The sequence below is a fragment of the Peromyscus eremicus genome, chromosome 2, assembly GCF_949786415.1.
Source record: "Peromyscus eremicus chromosome 2, PerEre_H2_v1, whole genome shotgun sequence".
NCBI classification, from domain to species: domain Eukaryota; kingdom Metazoa; phylum Chordata; class Mammalia; order Rodentia; family Cricetidae; genus Peromyscus; species Peromyscus eremicus.
Window position 1 is genome coordinate 147,190,130 of NC_081417.1, and position 8,538 is coordinate 147,198,667.

Sequence of the window (8,538 nt, forward strand, 5' to 3'; positions counted from 1 at the left end):
CTCTTTTTCAACCCCGCTTGGTCAAGGGGCTAGACCTCCTAGGAGAAGCCCCAGGCTGGCGTGGGAAACAAGCTCAAGCCTCTTTCTTGCCAATGATACTTGAGACCCCCAAGTTCCTTAAAGTGCTTTAAAAGAATGGGTGTACCCCATTTGGAACACTGGTTTGAGTAGGCTTTTGTTTGGTTTTGTTTTGTTTTTGTTTTTTTGAGACAGGGTTTCTCTGTGTAGCCTTGGCTGTCCTGGATCTCACTCTGTAGACCAGGCTGGCCTCAAACTCACAGAGATCTACCTGTCTCTGCCTCCCGAGTGCTGGGATTAAAGGCGTGCGCCACCACCGCCCGGCTTGAGTGGTGTTTCTTTTAGGCCCCATGGGAATGTTCGCGCTGTGGTGGGAAAGACTCCAGGCTCTTTCTGAGGTGAAACCTTTTATTCAGGGAGGTTTCCCAGCCCCACCAGCGACCCCAAGTCATTTGTGTCCCCAGCGACATCAAGCATGTCGGGACCCCAGAGCACTTAGCAGAATTAAACTTGTAAATAGGGTTGGAAATGCGCCAGTGAAGGTGTTAGGATGAGTCAGTCCCTCCTCCGTGATAACACGGCCAGCTGGTGTGTCCATGAGGAGTGGGAGTTTATGAACTTTGAGGGGGTGTGACTTGGTTTCCCCTCCCTCCGTGTCCTCAGCCTCCCTTCTGCACAGGTTAGCATTGTAGAGAGTTTGCTTAGCCGGTCGGCATCGGGTGTTGTGTAGCTTTAGAGCATCGGAAGCCTTTGGGGTGGATTAGAATCAGTTTCTTGGTTTCTGTCATTGTGCCCAGAGGCCCCACCTCACCTAGGCACCCTGTTCTCCCACAAGGCCCTGTAGGGACCATCGTGGCCACAAGTCTGGCCAGCCTCTGGCTGCTGGGAGAGATGAAGTCTTGCAGGTGTTTGTTTTGAGGATGCCTGGGCGTCTGGGGTCCCTGAGCTGGGACTCCATGTGGGTCACCTACCTCCTGGTTTCACCCAAAGTCCTGCCTTCAACACCAGCGAGTTTCTTTCTGTTGTGATAATTGGGCATTAAACAGTGGCAGCTCTGGAAAGCTTTGTCTCCATGTCTTTCTTTTTTGCAGCCTTGGGGATCCCATCCAGGACCACATTACATACTAAACACATACCCAGCCACTGAACTACCTGAGGATCCCATCCAGGACCTCATTACATGCTAAACACATACCCAACCACTGAACTACCTGGGGATCCCACCCAGGACCTCATTCATGTTAAGGACATACCCAGCCACTGAACTACCTGGGGATCCCACCCAGGACCTCATTCATGTTAAGCACATACCCAACCACTGAACTACCTGGGGATCCCACCCAGGACCTCATTCATGTTAAGCACATACCCAACCGTTGAGCTATACCTCAGCCCCATTGTGCTTCCTGAATGACACTTATTACTGGCTGAGGGTCTGGTTCCTTGGCTGGGGATAAGGACCACATTTGCCCAGCTGATGTACCCTGCCCCCAAGTGTCCTCCTTTCCCTGCATTGCTGTTCCCATGCCTGGAGTTGGCAGTGCCAACCTCTGCAGTGTGACCTGCCTGCCTTCACTACTCCACACGGGGTGGTGCTGCTGCCCCCCGAATAGCCTCCCTGTTTCTAACCTCATCCATCACATCCTCTACATCTCAAAGCAGGGTCCTAGATCAGCACCTTCAGCATCACACATGGGTGCAGGCGCAAAGGCCAAAGGGCAATTTCAGGTGTCTTCTTCTGCCACTCTCCACCGTATTCCCTGCACACAGTCTCACTGAGCCAAGAACTGCCTATTTTACAGCGGAGTTGACTGGCTGGCTAGCCTCAGCAATCACTTATACCTACCTGTCCAAGCACGGGGGTTACAGGTGCTCACTGCCATGCTTGTTTTTTTTTGTTTGTTTGTTTTAGTGTGGACTCAGTTCTTTGGGTTTCTAGTGCTGGGAAGAGACACCATGACCATAGCAACTCTTATAAAGGAAAACCTTTTTGGTGGGTGCTGGCTTACAGTTTCAGAGGTTTAGTCCATTATCATCATGGTGGGAAGCTTGGCAGCATGCAGGCAGACCTGGTGCTGGAGAGAGAGGTAGCTGAGAGTTCCACATCTGGATTGGCAGGCAACAGGAAGAGAGAGTGACACTGGGCCTGGCCTGAGCATCTGAAACCTCAAAGCCCACCCCCCAGTGACACACTTCCTCCAATAAGGCCACACCTACTCCAACAAGGCCACACCTCCTAGTAGTGCCACTCCCTATGGGGGCCGTTTTCATTCACACCACCACACAGGTATTTGTGCTTGCTCCTAAAGCACTCATACCCACTGAACCATCTCTCTAGCCCCAAGAATTTTTAAAAATAATTTGTTGGAAAGGACATCATCAAAGTCAGGTGTCATAGTATATACCTAAATCCCAGCATTTGGAGGTGGAGGAGACAGGGGCTCAAGACCAACCTCAACTACCTAAGGCCAGCCCGAGTTATAAGAGAGGGCTTGAAAAATTAAACAAACCAGGACGTCATCGGTAAAATGAGAAGACATCTTTTTGTTTCTGTGTTTTTTTTTTTTTCAAGGCAGAGTTTCTCTGTGTAGCCCTGGCTGTCCTGGAACTCACTCAGTAGACCAGAGTGGCCTCAAAGATGCACCTGCCTCTGCCTACCAAATGTTGGATTAAAGTCATGTGCCACCACCCAGCTGTGAAAAGACATCTTGTAAAATGGGAGAAACTATTTACAAATTATATATCTAGGGATTTGTATTTAGAAAAGAAAATGAACTCAGGGCTGGAGAGATGGCTCAGGTTAAGAGCCCTGGCTGCTCTTGCAGAGGCCTCAAGTTCAATTCCTAGCACCCACATGGCCCTATTCTGACCTCTCTGGACACATATGATGCCCATACATACCTGCAGGCCAAACACTCATACACATAAAATAATCTTTTTTATAATAATGTTTTTTATGTATATGTGTATTTTGCCTACATGCATGTTCGTGTAGCATATGCAGGCAAGATATACTGAGATCATTGGATCCCCTGGAACTGGAGTTAGAGACAGTTGTGAGGTGCCATGTTGGTGCTGGGAACTGTGCCGGGTTCTCTGGAAGAGCAGCCAGTGCTCTTAACTGCTAAGTCATCTCTCCAGTTCCCACATAATCTTAAGAAAATGAATTCATATACCTTTAATAAAAAGCCAACCCAAAGCCAGTCATGGTAGTGCACACTTTTAATCCCATCATTTGGGAAGCAGAGGCAGGCAGATCTCTGTGAATGAGTTTGAGGCTAGTCTGATCTATCTGGGGAATTCCAGGCCAGCAAAGCTACACAGTGAGACCCTGTCTCAAAAAAATCACAAATAAATAAAATAAAAACAAAGAATCTGAATAACTATTTTTCAAGGAAGATATAGATTCTGTTATTTGTTTTTCAAGATAGGATTTCTCTGTGTAGTCCTGGAACTCGCTCTATGGACCAGGCTGGCCTTGAACTCAGAGATCCACCCGTCTCTGCCTCCTGAGTGCTGAGATCAAAGGCGTGAGCCACCACTGCCTGGCGGTATAGATTTTTTTTAAAAGGCCAATACGTAAATAAAAGATTTTTAATGTCACTAGCCATCGGGGAATGCAAATCAAATCTATAAGGTGTCTCATCACTCCCACTTACAAAAACAACTCCATATAATAAAGAACATGTGCTGTGAAGGGAGTGGAGGAATTGGGAGTCTCCAGGCCACCAGTGGGTTATGAAACAGAGCAGCCAGCCACTTTAGGAAAAAGTTCCTCAACAGTTAAACACAGAATCACTATGCAATCCAATAACCCAAGACAATAAGGAAGTGTGATTACACAAAAATGTACATAAATGTTCATAGCACTATCAGTTGTGAGAATCCAAAAATGGAACAGCTCAGGTGGTTACAGCTGGTGAACAGATTTATGCCCACATAGCAGAAAGAAGCCAGACACAAGTTATATAATCTCATTTATATAAAATATTCAGAAACAGGGAGGCCTACACAGACAGAAAGCAGATTAATGGTTAAGTTCTGGAAGAGAGAGAAAGAACTCATTGGAACAGGGGGGAGGGTGATATAGACGTCCTGGATTGGTGGATATGGCTTCGTAATTCTGTGATAGTTTTGCTAGCTCAACACAAGCTAGAATCACCTGAGACGAGTTCTCTCTCTCTCTCTCTCTCTCTCTCTCTCTCTCTCTCTCTCTCTCTCTCTCTCTCTCTCTCCAGGGTTTATCTGTGTAACCTTGGTTGTCCCAGAACTCAGACTACCTCCCTAGTGCTGGGATTAAAGGTGTGCGCCACCACAGCCTGGCTCATGCCTAGCACTCTGAGTATCGTGAAAACCCCCAAACTGCATGCCTTAAGTAGGTGTAAAAGGTGTACAGCCCATCTAGGAGGACACAAATTATAGGTCATTTCTTTTAAGCATTGTGACAAAATCATAAATAAAAATTAACCAACTAAATACAGCCTTGCAAATAAGAAAAAGAAGTCACAGCCAGGTAGGACTGAGATAGAGATGAATTCATCAGCACGTTTACTGGAAAACTCAAAGCCTTTCCTGTGGAATGAATGAATGAATGAATGAGTGTATGAATTGGGCTGGGGTATAGCTCAGTGGCAGGGCCTGTGCAAGTACAGGACACTGAGTTCCACTAAGTCACCTTCCCCCATGACAAAAGAAAAGAAAAGGAAAAAAAAAAAGTCAGCCTGCCAAGGCCTGTGAAATTAGCCCCTTTGCTCTTTTGAGCAAGGGTCATTCATTTATTGAACATTTATGGATGGAGCATCTATGCCGTGTCAGGGTGGGGTTAGAAGTCTCCTTCCTGGTCCACGATGTACACCTGCTTTCAGTTTTTGCTTCCTGATTGCAGGGCGGCCACAGCCTGACAGGCGTGTCAGCAATGGAGCCCTTCGGTACCTGAAGCTGGGGTTCAGTCAAGCCTGGAAGACCCCAGAGGAGAGGGTGCACAGGGCTCAGCAGGAGGACTTTTTTTGTTAAGGCTGTCTGTTCAGATGTTTAGTAATACAGATAAAATGTAAGCTACTTAGAACCAGAAAAAACAAAACATCAGGCTGGATGAGGTGGTTTGTGCCTATGATCCCAGCCTTTGGAAAGTGGAAGCAGGAGGGTCATGAGTTCAAGCCCGTGAGCCAGTCTCAAATGAAAACAGGGAGGGATCGTCACTCCTTTATCTCACAGGCTTTTTTCTTTTTTCTTTCTTTCTTTTGGTTTTTTGAGACAGGGTTTCTCTGTGTAGCTCTGGCTTTCCTGGAACTCGCTTTGTAGATCAGGCTAGTCTCGAACTCACAGAGATCCTTCTGCCTCTGCCTCCTGAGGGCTGGGATTAAACATGTGTGCCACCACTGTCCAGTCACTTTTTTTTTTTAAATTTTCAGAATATGGGCTCAAACCCAGGGTCTTACACACACTAATCAAGCATTCAAGCACTAACCTACAGTCCCAGGCACCCCCTTTAACTTACCCCCCCCACACACACACTGTTTTCAGTCTTGCTAAAATTGCCCATGCTGGCTTTGAATTTGTAATCCTCCTGCCTCAGGTTGCAGAATAGCTGGGATCACAGGTATGTACCGTCACACCATGTTCACAGACATTTTCTGCATACCTACTATGTGCCTGCGTCCGTTAGGTGCTGAGGACAGCCATAGTACCTCCCTTTGTGCTGCTTACAGCCGGTTCCAATTCAACAGACAGTTATAGATTGGCACGTCCATTTAAACCGCAGTAGACAGACTCTGTATGGGATGCCATAACTGAGCGGAGGGGATCACACAAGAGGGGGTCACACAAGAGGGGGTGGGGCAACAGCAGAAGGTTTCTGAGTGCATACCGACCAAAAGTGAATTTAGAACCAAATGTACCAAAATCTGAGGTGTTTCTGGCCAAGGCTGCCAGGGATGCATTGTGGGACTTCAAGGTAGCCTTGGTTCTGAAAACAGCATTCCTACTTTGCACAGCACCTGTTCTCATGCCGTGTATGTTAGCAAACTCTGTCTGAAACATCGTGCTCAGCTGGAGGCTGTGAAAAGGTTTTATCTTCAATAAGAGGTCATTACCGCCATGGGATGATCTTTCTGTGAATAAGTGTTGCTACCATTGGTTAACAAAGAAGCTGCCCTGGCCTGTGCCAAGACAGGTTATAGCCAGGCGGGAAATCCAAGAGAGAGACAAGGAGAAGAAGGGCGGAGTCAGGGAGATGCCATCCAGCTGCCCAAGGAGCAAGGTGCCAGCAGACCGGTAACGCTACGGCTACGTGGCAAAATATAGATGAATAGAAATGGGTTAATTTAAAATGAAAGAGCTAGCCCGGCGGCGGTGGTGGCACAGGTGTGCCTTTAATCCCAGCACTCGGGAGGCAGAGCCAGGTGGATCTCTGTGAGTTCAAGGTCAGCCTGGTCTAGAGAGCGAGATCCAGGACAGGCACCAAAACTACACAGAGAATCCCTGTCTTGGGAAAAAAAAAAAAAAAAAAAAAAAAAAAAAGATGAAAGAGCTAGCTAGCAAGAAGCCTGAGCCATAGACCAAACATTTTGTAATTAATATTAAGCCACTGAGTGATTATTTTATAAGCTGCTGCGGGCCAGGCGGGACACAGGAAAACTTCCATTTACACATTACTGTGCATACAAGATTTTCTGTTCTTACAGAAACATAATGGCTTAATTACAGAAAACAGACTAAGATGGACGGACGCTCACCTCAAAGTTCAGATGACCCCAGCTGAGTGGATGCAGGAGGATGCCTGGTGGATCTGTTACCTGGTGTCTCTGTGTTGCTCTAGGCCACACATCCTTTCAGAAGTGTGTGGTCCCTTCATGAGCAGGACCACTAGGAACTAGGTGTGGTTGCACACCTATCAGTACTCCAGAGGCTGAGGCAGGAGGATGGAGAGTTAAAGGCCACCCTGGGCTACATAGCAAGACCTTATTGCAAAAAATGTGGGAAGAGAAAAGGACAGGAAATAAAAACAACTCTGAGGATGTTGTCTGGAGCTCTGCCTGGGTGCCAGAGGTGTTCACCCAGGGTGAGCACTATTGCCCCCTGGTGGTCACTGCCAAAAGCAGACCCTGTTTGGAAGCCGGTTTTAGTTCATCCTTTCAAAACCCACAGTGAACTATGATTACATCCAGGAGGCTCCGAAAGGTGAATTTACGTTTCTCAAGTCACACAGCTAGCAGGTGGTACCCAGGGCCAGGACAAGGTGAGTAAGCAAGCTTGCTGATCCATCTCATTCATTACCAGGCGAGTTTGAAGTGCAGAGACCGGCACCTAGTCACAGCCAGATTGACTGCCAGCATCTGCCCTGTTACATGTGAAGAGGACCTGCACAAAGCAAGAGTCTGTTGTGTGTTTTTGAGACAGAGACAGGGTCTGTTTCTTTAGCTCTGACTGTCCTAGCCTTTAACTCACAGAGATCCGCCTGGCTCTGCCTCCCTAGTGCTTGGATTAAAGGCGTATATCATTCCACCTGGCACAAAGTAGGGTTTGAAAAAGATCATTTTCATTATTATTTCATGTCCTGGTATACCCACCCCATCCAAATCCCTCACATCTTCTTTTAACAATTTATATTATTATGCTGGGCGGCGGTGGCGCACGCCTTTGATCCCAGCACTCGGGAGGCAGAGCCAGGCAGATCTCTGTGAGTTAGAGGCCAGCCTGGGCTACAGAGTGAGTTCCAGGACAGGCACCAAAACTACACGGAGAAACCCTGTCTCCAAAAACAAAAACAAACAAACAAAAAATTATATTATTATTAATATATATATGTATATATGTCTATATATGAGGTCAGAGGGGTATCAGATCACTTGGAACTGGAGTTTCGGGCAGTTGTGAACTCCCAATATGGGTGTTGGGAATCAAACTTGAGTCCTCTGCAAGAATAGTATGCACTTTTAACCACTGAGCCCTCTCTCCAGCTTCACCTTTTTTAAGACAGGTCTCATGTAGCCCAGGCTGGCTTCAAGTTCTCTCTTCAGCTGAGGATGACCTTGTATTTATGATCCTCCTTCTCCCAACTTGCCAGTGCTGGGACTACGGGCATTATAGGTGTTAAAAAAACAACAACACAGTGTTTGTTTTGTTTTTTGAAACAGGGTTTCACTGTGTAACCCTGGCTGTCTTGGAACTCATTCCGTAGACCAGGCTGTCCTCCAACTCACAGAGGTCTGTCTGCCTCTGCCTCCCCAGTGCTGGGATTTAAGGCATGCACTACCAACTCCTGGCTCACACACTGCTTTTATGAGGTGCTGGGATGGAATCCAGGACTCTGAGCATGCAAGGCAAGTAATCTATCAATTGAGCATCACCCCCAGCCACTCAGGCCCTCCTCCTTTCAAAAGATTAGCTGCTGAGGGCTGGAGAGATGGCTCAGTGGTTACGAACTTTTACTGTTCCTGTAGAAGATCTGGGTTAGAGTCCCAGCGTCCACACGGTGACTCCAGTTCCAGGGGATTTATGCCCTCTTCTGATCTCCATGGG